Source organism: Chelonoidis abingdonii, chromosome 3, assembly GCF_003597395.2.
Source record: "Chelonoidis abingdonii isolate Lonesome George chromosome 3, CheloAbing_2.0, whole genome shotgun sequence".
Taxonomy (NCBI): domain Eukaryota; kingdom Metazoa; phylum Chordata; order Testudines; family Testudinidae; genus Chelonoidis; species Chelonoidis abingdonii.
The window spans coordinates 207,764,382-207,784,790 of NC_133771.1; the positions used below are offsets into that span (position 1 = coordinate 207,764,382).

Sequence of the window (20,409 nt, forward strand, 5' to 3'; positions counted from 1 at the left end):
GGAGAACTTGTCATTTTTTATTACTGCTTCTGAGGTTGATTTAGAAACCTCCACTTCCACTGAACTACATTTTCAGCCTTCATAGGCTGATGGAGAGTCCCATGCACAAGCTTTAGTATGCCAAAGATTCCTCAGCCTTGCACGAGAAGATTTATGCTGTATTAATATAAAGGCACAACATCTACTCTGGGGGTTTGGGGGTTTGTTGGTGGCAACTTTTAGAAAACCAATCAGCTAAACAACAACAGGTTGGATTGTGCCTCAAGGCCACCACTTTCAATCATGTGATCGGCAGATTAACTGAGAGGCTGCAGATTCATTTCTGCTCAAATTGTTTTAACAGAGGATCAAAATCTTTCCTTCGGCATGTAAGATTTTATTTAGTTGCTTTCATTCCATTTTGCACATGTTCTTGTAGGAATTAAGACCCTCAAAGGCATGCACAATGATCCAGAACGGTGCTGTCCTCTCTCAGTAAAGCAGCCTAATGGGTTTATTTGTTTGTTTAATGTTTGCTAATTTTTTCCTGGGAATTTTGCCCCTTCCTTAACCTTTGTGATTGCATTACAATTGATACCTTGCACTGAGGCCTAATCAAACCGCAGATATTGCCCTGAAAGAAAAAGAGTAAAAGTTACTGCAGCTGCTTTTCTTTCCCTGACAAAGTCTATATTCATTAATTACTGAGATGAAAAGATTAAATGAGGCAATGATGCAATCTTCAGGGGAAAACCCAGGCGCACATGGACTGTACTGAGACGGGCTGCTCATGCCCTATCAGGTTCAGTTTAACAGTTGGCTATGGGATTAATTTAGATCATGTAAATACAATAAATAAGAACTGACTCTTATTAGGCCTCGTCTACACTACAGGAGAAAGTCAATCTAAGCAATGCAATTTGAATTAGGTGAATAGCGTAACTCAAATCAACATAGCTTAGACCTACTTACTGTGGGCTCCACACTATGCGATGTCAATGAGAGATGCCTTTTGCGGGTCTTCAATAGACTTGCTGAATCAACTGCCAATGCATCGATTGCCACTCATCGATCCCCACGTAAGTGTAGATGAGTCCAATGTCCCAGCAGTGTGATAAAAGCGGATGGCAATGTACTCCAAAGGGAAAAGATGAAGCAGGAATCCCCATAAAACCTGATAAATGCTCAGTGCCTAAGTCTGCCCTGAGAAATGCGGGTACAACTGTTGTTCACATCCAAAGGGGATCTCGTTTCATTCATTTTTATAGTGCACCAAGCTTTCTTATCAACCAAAGAAAATATACAAGCGGTGCAGAGAGAAGCATCCCCAGGCAAGGGAGTTACTCAGAAGAGGACATGCAGAAAGGAATGGCCATGGTATGACCAAATGTCTCCTCTGGCTGAGAAGAAAAGGTGGAGATGTGAAAATGGCAGGAAGCTTCATTGTAAGCAATACACTTGCCCAGTTAGAGAACAGATAAAATACCATGTGACTTACAGCATTTGTCCAATCAAAACTAACCAACTCACCTCAGATTTTGGATGGTGAATGACAGCAGTGAAGTGGCTCATGAACAATCTACAGAATTATTCCAAGAACTAATTCAGCAAAGAGTTCCTGTTAAGTGTGAAAAAAATTTGACCAGCTATGGACAATTTGCAAAAAATGTCGAAATCTTGTCAAGTAAATGAATACCAGTGAACCCTTTGCTTAGGTGTCCCTATAAGTTAGCCAATGAAGAGACTGTCAGTGCTAGTGTTTTCAGCCTGGGGAGCAAAATGTGCATTGTATATCTGAGGGCAAAGAAAGTTTCCTTCACTGACTATAAAAGAAAGATCAAATTCTTCACTCATTTAAACCCTTAAAAATCTCACTGATGTCAGTGGGAGCTACATGGATGTAAGTGGTGTCAGAATTTGGGCCTTTAAGACCAGAGGCATTATAAGCAGTGATGCTATCATGAAGGAATAAAGCATTTCTTATGTTAGATTAATAGTAACAGCTGTTTTTGACTTTTTTAAGCTATGGAACAGTGCTTGTTTTACAAGTCCATAGACCCCTAAAAGACATCCAGATTCATACTTATTATGCCAAATTTGTTCTCATTTTCCACTGATGTAAATCCAGAGTCAGTCTGGATGTCAATGGAGTTATTCTGGATTTACAAAAGTATAAATAGACTTGGCAGAATTAGATTTAAAAAAATATTTTTGATGGACAAAACTGATGTTTAATTATAAGCATTTTTAAAATGTTCATCTATTTAAATTGTCACAGTTGTGCGAAATTATGGATGATCAGACAATAATTATTTAATGACAATCGACACTGAGATTTAAAAATATAAAACTTCATAACCAAAACAGAAATTGTCAACAATATACAAAGTCTATTGTCAAAATATACAGAGTACGTATTCTTAAATTAAACTCCAATAAGTTCTCAGCTAACATTTTTCTTATTTAGCCTATCTGTAAATTTTGATTATCGACGGAAATATTTTTTCATCGGTTCGCATGTTCAGTGAAATTGATGTTTACTGACATTTACCAATAAAAATGTAGCCTAAGTAAAAATGAGAGCAGAATTTGGCCCAAGGACAGAAGGCTATCAATAAAACTGTCTCTAGAGTGGCTTAAAACATGAGTCCTCTACTGGGATTAACAAGCATCCTTGCTTACAAAGCTACAGATAGAGACCACAGGGCAAACTCCACGACAAAGCAGAGCTGAGCATGCCCAACTTCTATCATACAGCATGTCTGGCCAGGAAAACAATATGACGATACTACTGACTGCAAATGCGTAGGTATAGGAATGGTAATGGATACATATGTCAATCAATAAATAGGGTGGGAATAGAAAAGCAATAGGCGATATTGCTATCAAGCATACATTTTATGTATTAATGAAAGAAAGAGAATCAGTGTAATGTTAAAGCTGTGACTTCAAGCACTCAATAGTGAGGAAGTTCTAAAAGGTAAGATTGCTCCAGTACCAGTAAACTGGCTAAGTAGCACATATATGGTATTTTTGAATCCTCCTTCATTTGCAAAACTTAAACCGTAGCATATTACTCTTTGATCTAGTTAGCTAGCTAGTTAGCTATGTAAATAGCCTCATCAGCCCCCATTACCACAGAAGTTTGAGTTCCTAACAAGTAACTCATATTAGTCATTACAATAACTCTCTCTCTCTCTCTCCCCACGCTGAAGAAGTAGTTAAGAGGTTCCTTTCTCTTTGATTGGCTGTTTTATATTGGGTGTAGGTGAGCGTGGAAAGCTGAGTCAAAGAAATGTTCCAAAACTGGGGAGGTTCTTATCTCTTGTGGGAGTGAGATCCATAGCTTAGGTCCTGCTCCTGGGAAAGTTTTGTTTCCTATGCTCCCAAGTCTCTCCCAGTTGGCTAATAGTTTCATTGTTCCAATGGAGCTTAATTGTTGTGGGAAGTTACGGTCGCTAAGGAAGAGGCAATCTCTAATGTGGCTAAGGCCAGTCCCATCAAAGGTTTTGAATATCAGGAAAGAGACTTTGAACTGGACTCTGTATTCATTAGGGAACCAGTGCAGAAAGTGGAGTACTGGGGTGATGTTCTCCTGGCAACTAGCATTGTGGAACAGACTAGCTGTTAGGTTATCAATGAATATACTATCATAAAATATACCAGGGGTTCTCAAACTGGGGGTTGGGACCCCCCAGGGAGTCAGAAGGTTCTTACATGGGAGGGTCGCAAACTGTCAGCCTCCACCATTTAACAATGGTGTTAAATATATAAAAAGTGTTTTTAATTTATAAACAGAGGTCGCACTCAAGACTTTCTAGGTGAAATGGGTCACCAGTACAGAAGTTTGAGAATCACTGAAATATACAGAATGTGCAATGCAGCCAAATTAACATCGACTCAGCAATCTTAGTGCCCAATCTTGCAACAGGGCTAAGTGCCAAGTCTCTTCACAGAACTGGGCCTTTACCCTTGATATTGCTTTGATTTTAGTTTTTTGAATGCAATTACTTAATTTAATTTTGACATTAATAAGCTGGTGTGGGCAGGTATAAGATGAACAGCTGCACGTATGCTCTGTGTAGCATGTTGCTGAACATATGTCATGCGATGAAAGACCTTGTTTGTAATCCATGCACACAAAGGCTCAGAGATAAAAGATGGCAGTGGGGACCTTCCCTCTGAATTTCCTTACTTTTGTGGGATTAAAATCTCAAACTTCATTTATTTCATATTTTGCATAATATTTTCTTTTGTCTTTCTTTTTGCAACTCTCCACGTAAATCCACACTATTGTCTCTAAGTAATAGATAGATACACATTTTGTTGGAGTGCAAAGATAATGGCAATGCATTAGGAATTGTGCATAGATGAAATGCAGCATGTTGATACATTGTCTGGTGAAGTTACACAAGCACTGTGCAAGGCTTACAAATTATAGCTGGGATTTTCAAAGGGAAATCAATGGGATCTGGGTAGCAAACTCCCTTATACTCCTTGAAAATTCCAGTGTACAGACCCAAACCCATGACTCCTTGGCACTTAACTCCATAATCCTTATTTACACAAAAAATCTGATTGACTGCCAATTGACTAGAGCTAGTGGAAAACTGTGAGTTTTTCTGTACTTTTAGCAAAAATTTTCAGGCTTTTCAACAATAGCAAAAAATACTTTGCTTTTTCTTTGTTTTCGGTTTTTGAAAACCAAAAAATATTTGAGGGTTTTGGTTTTGGTCAAAAAACTGGAAAATTTTGGAAGAAACAACAATTTTTCCCACAAACAAAGGCTTGTTTGATTAAAAAAAATTTCTGACCAAACAATATTGATCAGCTGTGCTACTGACTTCTGTTGAACTCACATGTCCAAAGTAGCAGAATCAGACCCTAAACTTCTATTGCAACAATGGAAATCTAAAGCAGACATCCCTTTTCCTCATATGTTACATAATCTAGATTCCTGTGGAAAGAATCAGAGAGTCTCTGGCTCTTCAGTAGAACAATCTGAATGACAAGAACAATTCCATACCTCAGGTAGAACATGCTCTCTCCACACAGTATAGTTTAGTTCAGATATTTTAGGCTGGATTGTTTTCACAATGATGACATTTATTTTTCAATAGGAAAAAAAAGCAATGATTACCTCCCCCCTTTGAGATCAGAGTCCCTGGTGGCACGCTGCAGAAAATCCAAGCAATGTTAAAGATCTTTCAGTACAGCAGCCTCCTCCACACTTGACCGTACGGTGAATTGAGGACTGCAGCTTTAAGGGATCCTACTCTCTTAAACTTTACAAACACATTTAAAGAGCGTTCTCAAGGACATTTGATCTGGGGAGCATCTGGTAGATTACAAGCCTCTCCTTTTAAGCATATACAAATTGTCATTGCCAGAAAAATAAAAATATTTATGTCAATTAAAGTTATTACAGGCTTCACACAGCCAAGGGTCAGTGGCTTGACACGTATTTCACAGCCCGGTACCAGTATGAAGGCAGGACCATATTCTGGAACATCCCAGCCTAAACCAGTCACTTTATGCAATAATGCAAACAAAACAAGCATGCTTGTAATTATAGACCTCTCGAGTCTTGTCCAATGGGATCATGAAATATCTGGAGACAAAATGAAGAAGCGGCACTGCCAGATGACCTCGAGGGGAACAGAGTAGAGGCGTGTGATTTATTGTAAGGAATCAGAGGGGTGAAGGTGGGAGTGCATGCTCGACTTTTAAATAAAATAATCCTGTTCGTGAATTTATTGCAGTGAGGGAACTAGGGTATTTGCCAGGGAAAATGGCACATCTCCTTCCTGTAAATATAAGTTTATTGCAAACCATCATCGTTCCTCTCAGCCCTCCTCTCAGAGGAGCCTGAGAACTCAGCAGTATCTCTCCCCAGAGCCAGGTCAGATTCAATACACAGTACTGAATACAATATATTGCCTCTCTCTCCTGCTGCTTTCCCTGATTCTCCCTTGCAATCAGCTCCTCTGTCAGTTCCAAAACAGAGACTATCCGCCCAGCATGACCTCCTACCTGACCTGGAAAATGGAGGGGGAGGAGGGGCAGCTGCCTTCATAACATCTTCTCCAATCTCCTGCAGATTCCCGGGAGGTCCCTCTGTGAGTCTGGATGCTCCGCCAGGGAGGGGACAGAGACTTAAAGGAGCTGTGGAGGAAGTGAGAGGGGCTTGTTGGGGAAACAACCCCTTCTCTATGGAGATTTCACTGGAACCCTCCTGTAGGGATCAGGGGGCAGCTGCTGTGAGGTGGAGTTCTGTCAACCTGGCTTCAGACAATCCTCAAGGAGATTTCCTCCCCCAGAACACCCTCAAAGGGGTTTTTGTCATTGGAGAAGATGGGCTGGGTCTGAGCAGCTAAGAACTCATGAGTATAATTGCTAGTTAAATATTCAAGGACTGATTTGTGGGTGTCAGTCTGGGTCTAAATTCTGCAGTTATGACCCACTGTTAGGGCACCCATGCTAACTTCTGCGGTAGTGACTGTAATTTCTGTGGTGGCAGGGAACAGATGCAGAAAGAGAGGTGTCTGTTGTATTAAATCTGATGAGGCATAGCCATGCAGGGTATATAGTGGTAGCCATTTAAATATTTAATGCAGCAAAACTTTTTGCTCTGGACTTTGTTCTTAGCTACAGCAGAATTTGTAGTTTGTTGCAGGATCGAATGCTGGAGAAATTCAAGTGTCTTGCTCACACTCCTGGGGACAGTCTGGGAGCGTGTGGCAGCTGGGAGGAAAAGGGATGCAGACTGGGCTCCTTATAGGGGAAGCGGTACAATCTACTCACTCTTGCCCTTCCCATTAGGGAATGTGAAGCTGCATAGCTGTTAGCAATTACTTTTCTGCACACTGCATCGTTACATTGTGTTGTGTTTTTGCTCTTTATATACCAGAAGCAAAATGAAGAAACCACAATAGTCCAGCTGGCACCCAAATCACTACGTTTTCCAAATATACACAAACATGCCAGGCCTAACTGCATCCATCCTCCTGCTGTGACTGGTTTCTGGCAACTTCTAAAATATAGAACACAGTGAGTGCTACTACTAGGTAATTCACAAATGCTTTAAAGGGATACTACTCTATTCCCATACATGACGCATTTCTAGGACTGCCATTTTGTGCAGCGGTGTGATACAGCAGGTTGCAGATGAGACACATATACCATGCTCTCTCTCGTGGTGATGTTGCTTTTGATCTTTTGACTCACCCCAGGAGCTCAGTAATAAAGCGAGGGATTGAATCCACTGCTCCTGAGCATCAATCCAGGGCCTTAGCCACAAGGCCATCCTTTCCATCTAGTCCATTGTGCTCTAAATACTGCCCCTTGCTATTACCACTCCAGAGATACAAACTTGCTGGAGTGGCAAGCTTTCCTTAGGAGCCAAGAGGCACATGTAGATTGAGAGCAGCAGAGGAAGGCAGTGGATAGGAAGAAGAGGGGAAAAGGTGACTGAGCCCTGTTCAGTGTAATGCAAAGTAACTGCACAGACTATCCTGTTGTATAACTGAAGGAGGGTGGAATTCCACCCCACATACTCACACTGATCAGTATTTTACTCTGCAAGTCGTTCCCACTGATCCCAGAACCCGCTGTAAGCTTGACTTTTTGTGGTGTAAGGTACTAAAGGATACGGAGACCTGTCTATAATTTGCTGCCGTGAAAGCAAGCAGCCCTGTTTTATTTTATTACAGACTGATGACAAACTATACAAGGAATTTTTTTTTTAAATCTCCTTTAAAAATGCCATGCAGCCTGTCAGTCCCCTTTACGAGATGAAACTTTCAATCTCCCTAGATAGAAGTGTCCTGAAAACACAGCACACACTTCCCTGGTTTTATGGACATCCATTGTGAATCCCCCGTGCCCCTCCAAAAATGTATATGAGGTTTCCGGTGTCATTATGGTTCTTTAAAATCAAACCATGAAGAATTTATTGTGCTTGGAGAGGCCAGTGAGATTAGAATCTCCTTTACCGAAGAGATCCCAGGTCAAGCAGAAGCAAGACAGAAGTTAAGATGAGCAGAGAGTTCACCTCATTTTGTTCACTTGCTTGGGAATAAACATTCCTCCAAGAGCTAGTTCTTACTCCTGCACATAAACAGAACTAGCAAAACGATCTGTAATAACGCCATCTGATGAGAATAATATTACTCCCTTTTCTGAGAGAAAGAACAAGAAAACATGTTGTATATCTAGTTTCCATAGACTTGATATTTCTCTCTACTGTGTATTTCAGAACATCACCATTTAACATCTTATATTATTCCAATATTAATTTCATTACAAAATGTTCATAGACTGAATCTCTCCTGTGATTTTCCAATACAATCAGCTCAGGTAGCACACAACCATGCTTGTGTGTCCTTTCGTTTCTTTGTGAATTTTGGGCTGCAAAACTTCAGGCATGGTCAAAGGTGTTTGTAAAATGGTTAAGAAAACTGACATCTGGTTCTGGAAACAGAGCTTCTTGAGTTATGATCACAAAGGAAAAAGATTAAGTTCCTGTGATATGAGCAAATGTCCACAGTTACATCTGAACATTCCCCCCGTGTCCATCTGTACCAGATGGTAATTCAGCATGCGTAATTTGGCTGCAACAGTGCCAGTGACTACTAGCACTCTGCATGCATACCCTCTTCCTCCTTCCCGGGGGAGAGAGAAGGTCCAGCAGCATTCCTATTACAGTGCTTGAATTGGTGGATCTCATCTTTAATTCCTGCATTCACACCGCCGCTATCAACCCATCTCTGGCCCTCTATGTGTACTTTTCTAATCCCACATGTCTCTCTGTCATGTTCAGTCTCGGTGATCACGAACCCACGAACTTTGGACCTTTAAAAATCAAATCCTCCATAACAATTTTCTACCTAGATGATGTTACTGTGGAAATCATCACAGTTCTCAGCCTTTTCCATACTATCCACCTCCCATGTTACAAAAGAAACAAGTTTTGAGGCTCCTCCCATATTTAGCCTTAGAGATATGAAAGGTGGTGGTAACCCCCCTGAACTTGTCTACAACCACCAGATTCAAAAGCCATGGCATTTATTAATGTTTTCCTTTTGATCAGCCAGGATATTTTCCAGCAATGTGGACAAATGAGGTCTTGCTTAGTGGCACCCCGTAGTTCTGTCAGTTTCTGGTCCAACACAAGTAACCTGTTAGATGAATTAATTAGTTCCTCAAAGGACTCCTCCATATTGCCCTGCCCTGCTTGAGACAATCTACTTAAGATATCAGCAACTGATAATCCTTTCCTGGTCTGTGTTTAATTACAGCACTGCATTTCTCCATCATTCTTTTTAGCTTTGTGGGAACTGCCACAATTTATTTTCACATGATTGCCATCAAAGATAATATGGTCAGACTCTGCGTAAGCCCCTCCTTCCACCCCCCGGACCACATATTGAGAAAAGTGTGCACAGTTGGACATCTCTTTTGCGATTTATGCATAGTGACTTGGACACATGAACCACTGGCTTCTCTTCTTGCAGTACACCTCCCACCCCAAGTCCTAGATGAGATGCAGCCATCTGAACTGGTAGAAATTTTTCAATCAAAAAGTTTGATCATTGAAAAATGGCCTCATTTTCCAAAATGAGAGCCCAAAATCAGCATTATCAATTATTTTTAACAAAATAGACCTGCTTTTTACCCAATATTTTTTCATAATTTTGTAAATTAAAAAATGCTATATAGCATTTGACTTTTTTGTTTGCCAAAAATCCTCGCTCCCCCACACCACTTATTCTAAATTTCAATGTTTTCAATTAAAATTATGAAAAGATATTGAAAAAATGCTAAAAAAAATTCATAAATATCTTCTATGAAACGTCCAAAATAAAAAGAATTTCAGAATTTTAATTTTTTTCATTGTTTTTTCAATTTTTGCCAAGCTCTGTTTACATCGTAGTACAGGTTGAAACGCTCTGGTCCGGCAACATCTATGGTCCAGCATGATTTTATTTTATGTTTTTTATACTTATTTCCTTGTGCCAATACAGTAAAATTGTGTAACAACACTAACACTTTGTTATGAAGAGAGCTGGTAAGCCTTGGCTAGGCGGCGTTGCAAGCGTTGTTTCGTTTATTTGCCTCAGCTAGATAAAAATAAAGAGACTTGCTTGATACATATTGACCTTCCATGGTTCGGCAAATTCTCTGGTTTGGCAACCTCTATAGCAATGGACCAGCACCATAGCTATTCCAACATAATTCTATAGCATAGACCTACACTGACAGAAAAGGTAGTTCTGTGGCTGTAGAAACACCAAGCGAGGAAGCAGTCTTCCACTGCATGGGGGTGTGGATTTTTCCCACTTGTGAACGATATAGCTATGGTGAGAAAGATTTTACATTTTATTTTTCAGAAGTTTTAACATATCCATACCAACAGATTCAAATATAATGACAAAGAAAACACAACAGGAGTACAGCTGTTACAATAACACAGTATCAAATATTCATATATAAATACTCCTGCACATTATGAAAAGTAATTCCCTACCAATGCCCACCAAAAGAAAAAGGACAGACACATCAGAAGCCCAGTCTACCTGGAGTCAGTTTGTAATGCTTTCATGAAAGACCAAGTGTCTTCGTCGCTGGAGCTTGTGCCTCTACAGGTTAATGTCAGTTTTTCCATGAAATCGGTGTTGGTTAGCACAGTTAGCCAATCAAATAATATGTGTGTGTGGAGGGCGAGGAGGGGGAGAGGGATAGCAGATTACTGTTTTCGTAAAATGACTCTTTTGGCCACTGTAAGTCCTGCAGCAATCCATTTCCTGGCATGATTCAAACAGGGTAAAGCTTTTAGAATGCCCAAAACACAAACGTCGGGGAAATCCTGACCAAATGTGGATATACTTTGACATTCAAAGATTATATGAGACAGGTTTGCATTGGGGCTGTCATATCTCTAACTTTTTCTATGCGGGGTGAGTCCAGCTGTATGTGAACACTCAGGGGTCCAGTAACATCTATTTAGAATTTTGTTCTGAAAGAAACACAAAAACAGAGAACAGGATTTTCTGTAGATATTGTAAAAACGATGAGGAGTCCTTGTGGCACCTTTGAGACTAAAATGTATTTGGGCATAAGCTTTCGTGAGCTAACACACTTCATCAGATGCATGGAGTGAAAAATACAGCAGGCAGGTACAAATATATAGCACATGAAAAGATAGGCATTGCCTTACCAAATTGGGGGTCAGTGCTAACGAAGCCAATTCAATCAGAGTGGATGCGACCTATTTCCAACAGTTGACAATAAGGGGTGAATATCAACAGAGTGAAAAAAATATTTTGTAGTGACCCAGCCACTCCCAGTCTTTATTCAGGCCTAATTTACTCTATGCATCTGATGAAGTGGGTTATAGCCCATGAAAGCATATGCCCAAATAAATGTGTTAGTCTTTCAGGTGCCACAGACTAACATGGCTACCCCTCTGAAACCTGTATATATTGTGTCAGACATTGTCCCACCCATCAGAGGAAATGGAGATGGTTAGCTTCTTCCCCCATTTTTATTTTATGGGATAGTCAATAAGCTAAACCAAGGAGTTCAGTCATTTGCATACATTACCCACAAAATGTTTCTGGCTAGCATACTTTTTAAGTTGCACTTCACGTTGGGTGTTATTTGTGGCCTGCCAACAATTCCCCAGCTCCTTCATAATTTTGAGTCAAAGCTTATTGTAGAAAGGACCTTGCTCTGTTGGCAGCTGGTATTTATCATGAAGATATGTGAAGGAGGCTAAAACTGTTCAATAATATCTTTAATGTTTAACATGCCCTTGGTTAGCCAGGTGGTTTCTGAGCTATTAGCAAATTCTAATCAGATATTATTCCAATCAACCTAAATTTTAAGTGCAGACCAGACCTTGGTGTGCTGTGATCTTCCTTTCAGAGATCTCTTAGTGATGCTAAAACTCCTGCAAGACATGGTACAATCTCAACAGGGAAATCATCACCCTCAATATCTTTTCTTGCTCAAGATGGTACTCTGGTGGCTGCATCTCAAGTGTCTATTGCTATTTTTGCAGAATAGGGCTTGGTATCCTCATATGGGAGAATGTGACCAAAATACCTTCCTGAAATTGCAATATTATTTTTAATGGCATCATTGGATCACTAAATAATGCTAGATTCACATCCCTTGTGTTATTTTTGCTTCCAATGAAAGTTCTAGTGAATAAGTTTGCTGGCAGGTATGTTTGTAGAAACAGCAAATTATAAGTGACCATTGGAGGATATTCTTGGAAAGCAAATTTGGAATTTATAATGGTAAACAATTCCACTCATGATCTTAATGCCCCGTGGCATTAGTGCATGGCATTGCAGGGGGGTTTGCCCCTAACACTCCCTGCTGATTGCTTCTTCAGCCTCTGATGCCTGTTTCTGTCCATGAGATAGCCCTTCAGCTAAGTTATGTCTAGTTCTAACCCACTTCCAAGTAACAGAAGTCCAACCAAAAGTTCACACAAATAAAAGGGTCTTTCACCGCCTTGGGCTTCTCTTCAGCCCACTCTATGGGCTCAGTTCCCAGACCCTTCTGGGCTTTGGGATAGACCCTGACTTCTAGGCTCCTTCCCTGGAGTCCCTCACTGTCTCAGCCCCACTTCCGCATCCTACTCCAGGGTTGTCCACAGGAATCCAGGCACCTCCCTGTGGTTCCTCCTCAGCTTCCTTCTGTGTCTCATAAACCTTTTTTATTAAGAGGCCCAGGTGCTCATCATACTAACACCTCACCTCCTTAGTCCCTCCTCATCAGGAAAGGATACAGTTAATTATGGTACCAGTGGGGCTGATTGAACTGTGCTAGGGTAGCCCCAGACCCCTGGCCCCTAAAAGGGGCAGGCCACTCTGTTACAGCAACAAGGAGCTTTTGCACCAGCAACCTGATTCTAAGAGTTACTGTCATCCAATCAGGGAACTGAACATGTCATGTGACTTTCATATACTATTAAAAGTAGACAACACAGCTTGAATTTTGAATATGTGCAATGAACAATCTGAGGACCAAAAATTATTTGCAGAAATTACTCAGCAAATAACTTTGACTAACAAGTAAGCCTGAGAAAATCATGATCCGGCGGCAGGCAATTCATGAACCAGAATAGAGGGGAGAATTCACCACATAAACGTTTCAGCGCTAATCATTCTCCCACTTCGACAACTGAGTCATGCTTTAAGTATCTCTCTTCAGATGGTCATGTGGTTACTGCGTTGCTGATAAGCAAATTGGCTAACCCACTCCCTGCTTAATACTTCTTCTTAACAGCTGATTAATCAGGAGTGATTCATTCATATTCAGCCATTTCAGAATGATATCCTGAGCAAATTCTCACTGACATGAAGGCAGGAATCTTGGCTTCAATGAAGTCAATGGCAACCTCCCCCCAGTTGATTTCAACAGAGTCAGGGTTTCACCTGAAGTGTGTAATCAAACTTTTTTTTCTGCCTCCTTCAGGCCAATATATGTACATACTTATGCATTTTGGGGGGCCAGATCCTCAGCTGGTGTTAACCAGGATAGCTCCATTGACTTCCGAGGTTTTGCACTGATGTGTGCCAGTACTGAGGATCTGGCCCTTTGCTGGTGATTGTGAGTATATGTGTAGGATTATTCTCAATGCACTTGTAATTACTCCTTTTATAGTACACATCCCAGGTACATACTGAGCTTTCTTTATAAAGGAAGAGCAATTCCACAGCCCGTCTTTTGTTCTTGCATCTTGAGCTAAAACTGCACATTTTTCCTTTTCTTCTGTCAGGTTTTTTTGTAAACTAAATGGGCCAGATCCTCATCTGGTATAAACTGACACAGCTCCTTTGTCTGCAATGTAACTACACTGAATTACGCCACCTGACGAGCTGGCCCTAAATAACTAGTCATAATGACAAAATATCTACCACTTTTTTTAAAATTGTGTGTGCTTATTCTGACAGCGTGCCAGCCCAGCAACATATCTCACTAACATTTGGAGGAGGTCACCTGGCTGCGAGATCAGACTTGGAAATATACCCTCTGGCTGATGGGAAATTTGTTCCCAGTCTTCCAATGCTTGAGTAAAATGCAAGTGCTCTTGGCACATGTGCATAGGTATTTTGGACTGAGACGAGGTATATGATGCTGGGTGTCACCATGGAGGGGGAAAAGAACATCCATTATCTCTTCTAGATAGGAGTAAACCTATTATACAAATATCATCCATTTCATTAGAAGTAACATATAGTACTTCAATCCTGGTTGTTACTATAAAGCCAGATTCTTATACCCTTACTCATATTAGGTGACATTTAACTCCACAAGTAACACCACTCATTAACTACTGTGACAAAGTTCCTCCTCTACCTTGGTGGGTCCTCTGCTTATTGGCAGATTTGCTCACCTTAGTGATCTTCCCCTCTGGTGGAACCCACAATCTGGGTCAACTCTTCCTGTATCTGATCAGGAGTTAGGAGGCCTGGGGGGAACCCAGGGCCACCCTCTACTCGGGCTCCAGCCCAGGGGCCCTGTGGATTGCAGCTGTCTATAGTGCCTCCTGAAACAGCTGCATGACAGCTACAACTCCCTGGGCTACTTCCCCATGGCCTCCTCCAAACACCTTCTTTATCCTCACCACAGGACCTTCCTCCTGGTGTCTGATAACGCTTGTACTCCTTAGTCTTCCAGCAGCACACACTCTCCCTCTCTCTCTCCCTCTCCCTCTCAGCTTCTTGCGCCTCTTGCTCCCAGCTCCTCACACGCCCACCACAAACTAGAGTGAGCTCCTTTTTAAACCCAGGTGCCCTGATTAGCCTGCCTTAATTGGTTCTAGCAGGTTCCTGATTACTCTAGTGCAGCCCCTGCTCTGGTCACTCAGGGAACAGAAAACTGCTCATCCAGTGACCAGTATATTTACCCTGTACCAGACTCCTGTACCCCACTGGTCTGGGTCTGTTACACTACTCAATGGAGATACTACGCAATGTGAATAAAGTCATCAAAATCTGACCCATAATGATTATGGTGAGCCATCTAGTTACTATTAGAGTGGGTCAACGTTTTAAAACTCAACTAAATTATTGAAAATACTGCCTTGACAAAAATCAAAATGTTTTGCCAAGCTATTTGATTCTTGAAAATGTTTCCATTTTGATAAAAATACAAAATGAAAAAATAATAGTATTTTTGTTTCCTCTTTTTCCAGTGCAAAATAAATAACAGTTCTCTCATTTCCCTACTTTCTCTCATTTTTATTTATTTTTTGCCACTGAAAACAAGACAAACAAGTAAAAAAGGAGAGAGAAAATATTGTTTTTCCTGCCAAAATGAAATGTTTTGGAATTTTTGAGGAAAAAAAAGAAAAAATCTTTTTGCATTTTGCATTGGAAAATGAACAATTTCATGAAAAAAAATACTGAATGAATTTTGTTTTAAATTTGTCATGAAATATTTACCTTTTTCCAGCCAACTCTAATGACTGCTAATCAATTGCTCTTGATTCTCAGCGCTGCTGTGAGATTAATTCTTAATGAGACAACTTACTAACAGGTTTGGAACAAACTGCAAGCATCCCAGGCCCATCTTCCTTATCACAGCTCACTGGAACTTAAAGGCTGCAAAGGAACCTGCACTGGAAGATTGTTTACAGCTACAGTTTAAGGACCATACTGTCAATCCCTTCCGACTCGGAATGTTGCCAAGCCCGCTCACAGTAAGCGGATTTTGGCTTCTTTCTTTGTGTAATTGTTCTATTGTGCCTATATTTGTTGCCGATTTTTGGCTTTCACTTTTTTTTTTTTAATTTCCCTCTGGAGAGCGGATTGGCTCTCAGTTGTGCAATCCTCTTCTCTGCGCATGAGCACACTGCCAATAAAAAGCTTAAAAGCCTGCTTTGGGTTTGATTTTTCCTTTTGCCTGCAGGTTGCTGCCTTGCTTACTTCAGCCATGTGGCACTGGGGCACTAGGTAGGGGGACCGGTTTGTGGTATGGATGTTCCACGGAGGTTTGTGGTTTGGGTTACAGAGGAGGTAAGGGTGCGGGGGGAGTAGCACTGCTGTGCAGTTAGTCACACAAATAGTTTTTAACAGCCTGGAAGTCAGAGTCACAAGGTCGCTACTAAACATAATCTTCCAAATAGCTATCATCTTCTCTAATGGAACTACACTGTGAGTGACTGCTTACCAGCACAGCTTTATGTGATCACCTCTATTATATGCACTTTTTCATTTTGTATCATGACTTCCACTGAAGCAACACTTTAATTCAAAGCCTTTTCCCAAAACACGTCCAGAATTCTGTACAGATATCTATGTATGCAGCCTTTGAAATATAATTCTTTCTCCATCTCATTTGCTTTTTCAGTTAAAGAAAAAGTCCAATTTTTCCCTTGTGACACTTACACATGGTGACTTGCTTTGATTTCCTGACTGAGAGTTGTATAGGAAATGTGCATTTTCAAGGAGTAGATGGCAATATTTACCACTTTGCTCACCGGTCTCTCTCTCTGTTTAAGAAACAACTACGCTGCTATTATACAATGGTTGTACTCTGCAAACATTGGCTTCCTGCAGACATCCATGTATATGTAAGTTGGTTCTAGCTGTGCCAAAAACTAATGGCACAAGGGGCTAATTCACTGATGGGATACTTGATGTCATGCAGACGTGTAGCTGGATTTTGTTTAAATCTGCCAACTATGCTGTAGTTTATGCCTGTAGGCATAGTCCTGAGCAAAGGGTGATCTACACACTGCATAGTGCTTCGTAGACACCCGTCAGAGTCTTCTCATTATACTAACAAACCCATCTGGTTGGGTAGAAGCAACACATAGTGTCTTTGTTCACACATGTTAGTAAGGATATAAGAATATCAAAAGTCAAACAGGCAAGCAAAACCCCAAATTGTATTTCAGGCAAATATACAGGCCCAAATGCTATATTACCATCACTAACAGAGCAGCGGGGAATCTTTGTGTTGACAGAATGCATAGCCCTGTGGAGATCATGTTTAGCAGAAAGGTCTTGGGACTCTTCCTTGTAGGTTCTGTCAGGTTTAGGGCTAAGGAAGAGAAATTCTGGAAGTTTACAAGCATCTGTCCAATTAGGTCTCTTTGTTGGTCAATGCACTGGCCAGTTTAGGAAGCAGTCTCAAGGAATGTCAGATTCATCCTACCAGGCCATAAAAATGCTTTGCAAAGCTAATTGCCTCACGCCCAAAACAACACTCACTGAACTCAACGGGAATCCTTCTGTTGACATCAGTGGGAGTTGGCCCACACCCCTGTGAAGAGAGAGTAGATATTTTTAGGAATCTGGCTGAATAATGGTGACCCCAGATTATGATGCTGAGCTAAAGTAAAGGACTCTGATTAAGCCAGAATTGAAGCTAAAATCAGACCCAATGGAAGAGAGCCCTATATACCCTAATAGATTAATACCCTTTAGAGGCTCCATTGCCAGAAATCCAAGTACTAAAGACTTTTACTAAGCATACATAGCACCTAATTTTTTGGAACAATATCAGTTTCCTAAAGCAAATTATCCTGGGCCCTATTAGAATAATATTAACTGTACGGTATAGTGTTGCAATATCAGTGAACAGGCTGGATTATGGTAATCTAGTGCCCTGGAATCTCCCTGAACAAGGCACTCAAGACATGTACCAAAACCAGGAAATGAGGAGACGATTGTATGGGCAGTAGATGGAAGAAGAAGAAGAAGAAAAAAAAAGAACAAAGGGAATGTGATGGTTGTGCTGAACAAGAGTTACAACCATCTGTTTTCATTGGAATAGGACACCACGACCAACGAATGCAACAGCTGAACTTGCAAGGAAAGAACTAGTGCACAGCGAAAACACTGGACCTCTCTGATTCAGACAAGAGAAAGCACTTCATGTTATCAATAAAAATTCTCTGGCAATAGTGACATCGGTGTGTTCCTCAGTGAATGGATCAAAGTCATCTCCAAACCTTCTAAAAAGAAACAAAATCACTGAAGAATGTAGACTTATGTATAGCATCAGGGACAAAAGTGGCACTATTTAATAGACTTCAATCCCAAACAGGTAGCACCAGATACTTGCACATAGAGGCAGAGGAAGTTGCAGGGAGAGATGGTTCCATTCATTATGGACAGACTGTCAAACTTGAGTGTTCAGATACTAGCATTGCATTCTCAAAGACTGATTATTTGAAAAATGGATCAAGAGACAGCATTACTGGAGGCAAATGATCCAGCATTGCAGCTCCATAAATGTGTATTCTACCTTAAAATACAGCAAGAATGTACTTGTGCCTTTCCCAGGAGAGAATAATCCAGTTTCACAGTGACTTTGGCAATAGGGATCAAACCTGGGACCTCTGATCTAAATGGCACATCTCTCTTAGCCAAGGCTGTAGCAGACTAATCAGTTTCTAGGGGGTGACAGAGTGCCTCTCCAAGCAAACAGGGGTTGCCTATAAAAATCAACAGTTTATATATCTACCTTACCAGACATTAAGTACCGATTCCTGAAAGCAACCTCCTTACGGAACTCCCTGTGAAGTCCATGGGAGGTCTGAGTGGCAGACAGATTACATACTTAGGTCCAAAAAAGAAGATTTAAGAAAATGTCCCTGGAATATTTTTGCTAAACGGAACATCCACACACCAAACAGCAGGATAGCCCCAGCCTCCAAATGTGTGGATCCAACTGATTGCATCTGCCTGTTATAAGCATAAATCCCAATTCTGAACCTTAGCGTCCAAAATGTGGGTGCCTAGTATAAATTCCTCTAAGCTTAATTACCAGCTTAGATCTGATAGCTTTATATAAAAAGAAAGAAAAAGACATAAAACTGTTCTCTGTATCAAGGTTGACAATATACAGGGTCAATTGCTTAAAAGAAAAATGAATAAACAGCCTTATCCAAAAAGATATACAATTTAAAACATTCCAGCAACTACACACATGTAAATACAAAAAAAACAATATAAGCCTATTGTTTTTCTACCTTTGTACTCACAACTTGGAAAAAGAAGATTAGAAGAGCCTGGAGATAGAGATCACTCTCATAGCCGAGAGAGCACAGAACAGAGACACAGACAAAAGACACACACCCCAAAATTTCCCTCCCTGAGCTTTGAAAAATCCAGTTTCCTGATTGGCCTCTGGTCAGGTGTTTGGTTCCCTTTGTTAACCCTTTACAGGTAAAAGAAACATTAACCCTTAGCTATCTGTTTATGACACTGCCAAAATGGGCATGCACCGATTTGAGTCCGCACATAGTCACGTGCAAAAGCAAACTAGATAGGTGAGCTTCCAGCTGCTCATTCTGCATGTCCAGATCCAGGTGTTGTGGCTCCAAATGAGATGCATGTCTAATTTTGCATGCAAAGCAATGGGCAAACCAATTCAGAGGTGGGTTGGTATTGGCTAAAATTTTGGCTACATTTTTTTACTCAGGATATATGGTAAATTAGTCTAGAAAGGAAAAAGGCCAGAATGAATAATAATAAAACCTTCCGAGCAAAACAATGTACACAAGTTAACCACAGTAATCTAGGAAGTTTGTAACCCAAACACTACTACTCATTTAAACATAGGTCCAAGAGTAGTTTAACCACAGAAACCAGGTTGTTAGCAACAAATGAAACACTAACCATTTAGAAACTATAGAAATAACATACAACTAGTAATTGTCATCGCACATGCATTGTATGTAGCGGGAGCAATCAGCATGTAAAGATATAATCAACACAAGAAGATTTCTTTGTCCTTGTCTCTTGCTGTTTACAATCTGGATGCCTTGCTAGATGATTGGAAGATGTACAATAAGACTTTGAGGTGGGATTTTCAGAATTTCTCAGTACTAACCTGAGTGGCACGGATCAGCATTGACATCGTACTCCCCATCAGTACCCCGCCTGGGGTGGAGAAGCTAATGATCCAACCAGCAGACCAAATTTGATGATGAATCCTGGTCATTTGTCACTTGAGACACATTGTGCATACCCTAAGAAGTGCTGGCCTAACTCTGCTCCTGTTAAAGCCATTGGGAATTTGATTGCAATGGAAGCGGAGTTAGACCAATACTGAGTGCTTTGAAAATCTTGCCTTTAATCACTATAGCAGCAACATTCTGTCCATGTTCTTTCTCTCAGTCCCATGGTGTTGTGCAGTGAGATGTCTTCTGGCTGTTTCTCTCGATTAAAAAGAGAGCTTCTGAGAGCTACCTTTTTTGGTAAGAGAACTGGGCAATACAAGAAAAGCCTCAAGAGGACATTGTGAGAAACAGCAAAGAATAATAGGACTCTAGAATCAACTTGATAAGGAAGAATGTAATGATCAAGTTAATGGATGGTGCAGAGAAGAGCAGTGGGGTTCAGTAGAGCATAGGAGTGGATCTGAAGCAGAAATGGAAGGTAACATGGAAGAATG

At 40.7% G+C, this 20,409-nt stretch overlaps 1 protein-coding gene and 1 pseudogene across 2 annotated transcripts in view; one reads left to right on the plus strand and one right to left on the minus strand.

Moving 5' to 3' along the window:
* SNAP25 (synaptosome associated protein 25) overlaps positions 1-20,409 on the minus strand; it is a 97,638-nt gene that overhangs the window by 61,822 nt on the left and 15,407 nt on the right. The gene's annotated exons all lie outside the window — the stretch shown is intronic.
* Positions 17,679-18,353, plus strand: LOC116836492 (recombining binding protein suppressor of hairless-like; annotated as a pseudogene).